This window comes from Didymella exigua, assembly GCF_010094145.1.
Source record: "Didymella exigua CBS 183.55 unplaced genomic scaffold M421scaffold_71, whole genome shotgun sequence".
Taxonomy (NCBI): Eukaryota; Fungi; Ascomycota; class Dothideomycetes; order Pleosporales; family Didymellaceae; genus Didymella; species Didymella exigua.
Genome location: NW_022984845.1, coordinates 14,240 through 16,507, shown reverse-complemented (window position 1 = coordinate 16,507; position 2,268 = coordinate 14,240).

The following is a 2,268-nucleotide window of genomic DNA, read 5'->3' as shown; positions in this document are numbered from 1 at the left end:
AAGCTAGAGGCTAGAAAAGGTTAAAAAAGGGGGGGTACCTAGCAAGCATACCTATTAATAGGTATACTTTGCTAGGTAGTGTTAATAACTTAGCTAATACTAGGTAGAATAAGCTAATTCTTTTTTTATTAGAAGGCGCAATACTAGGCGCTTCTATTAAATAATAGATTATGTAAGCGTGTCTCTGCTAGTTAAGAAGCTATAAGCCAAAACGTAAAAAAGCATACCCTACCCATCCGCCAGCCTAGCTCCTGTGGATATAATGCCTATTATAAAGCTAGATTTGTTAAAGTTGTAGGTGTCTTTATCCTAGATACTATACTTAGCTTTAGTATTCTCTACTAGGCAAAACTAGTCTCCTATTACCTTAGGATCCTTACAATAGGCTCTCTTGTAGTTATACTTTTAATTAAACTTAACTCTAAGCTCTAGCTAAAATTTAACAAAGTTAGCAGCCTAGTTCTTGCCAATAGGGGTCTAGTGGCGCTTGGCAAGTAGAGAATTGGCTAACGTACCCCACGGGCGAGTCGGACACACGGGCGAGTCGGACACTTTTGCCAAGACCCTACCAAAACACCCTTACTACACCAATGCCTCTCCACAAACGCCAGTTAGACGCGTTAAAAGAAGCTTAGATACAGCTTGCGCTTAAGCTCTTAAACAAGACGCGACTCTCTCTCTACAGCGCGCTGCAGCTATCTATAGAGCTCCCCTACAGACACTAAGCGACCAACGCGCTGGACGACCTTCACAAGTTAATTCTATGCCTAAATTACAGAGCCTAACTAATACTAAGGAGCAGGTGATTGTTAATTATATACTTAAGCTAGACGCGCGAGGATTTTCCCCTCAGCTAGCAGCTGTGGCTGATATGGCCAATTCTTTGCGCGCTGAGCGCAGTCTAGGCCATATTAGCCTAAACTAGCCTAGTACGTTTGTTAAGCGCCAACTAGAGCTCAAAGTGAAGTTTAATTGCAAGTATGACTATAAGAGAGCCCTCTGCGAGGATCCTAAGATAATCTAGGGCTAGTTTAGCCTAGTAGCTAATATTAAAGCCAAGTATAGCATCCAGGATAACAACACGTATAACTTTAATAAGATAGGCTTTATAGTAGGCTAGATATCTACTAGAGCAGTTGTTATAGCTTTAGAGAGACAAGGACAGCTAAAGCAAGTCTAGCTAGGCAATTAGGAGTAGATAATAGTTATTAAGGGCATTAATGCTAAAGGGTAGGCTATTCTACCCTTTATTATCTTCTAGGGCTATAACTACCTCTTAAACTAGTACAAAGAGGATAATCTACCCTATAATTAGGTTATTAGGGTCTCTAAGAATAGCTAGACTACTAATAAACTTAGTCTTAACTAGTTAAAGCACTTTAAATTATATACAAAGGAGCGTACTATTAGCAGCTACTATCTACTAGTTATTAATAGTTATAAGAGCCACAACTTACTAGATTTCTAGGAATACTACTGTCAGATTCTCGTACTGTGAGCCAGAGTATGTGCTTAACGAGATCTTAGGTGGTATAATGATATATTGATGATCGTGGCGATGGTGTTTCTGCCGTCGCGTCGTGCTGGTTGCTACAGGATTGAAGTGGGGGGGAATTAGCGCTGTTCGCGGCCGCCGGTGTGCGGGCCAATCAGGAGTTGCCAGGTCTCGCTTAATCGACCTGGCAACTGCTGATTGGCTGCACGACAGGTCCCTGCTCGATTGCGCAGATCCGACCTCTCGCCGCTCGCTCTTATCTGACAACTACAAGGATAACAAGATTATTATTATATATATACCTCTGCACTTATTACATCTCCTGTAGCCACTTAATGTAGGCTGTTTTGCCCCTCTAAAGAAGGTGTATAGACACTAAGCTAAAGACCTTATATATAACTAGATTAACGTACTCTATCACCAAGCCGGTCATATCACTGAACTGGTCACTTAAAATCCCACCAAAAAACACAGAAACCATACCCCTGCATCTTAATAACTACTTAATGGAATCTTCTAAAAACTTTAGAATAGAGCTGCATCTATACTAATAAAACTATTTAAAAGTCTTAGACTAATAGCTAGTATAGATGTTGAGATAGCCTACAGCTACCCCTGTATTTCAGTATCTTCTAAACAACATCTGCAATATAGGGCTAACGTATTCCACAGGCGAGCGCCGCACACGGGCGAGCGCCGCACCCCACCAAACTTACGCACCTTATTTAACGTCTAACTTAACAACGTTATAATAATGTATGTATATATTAATA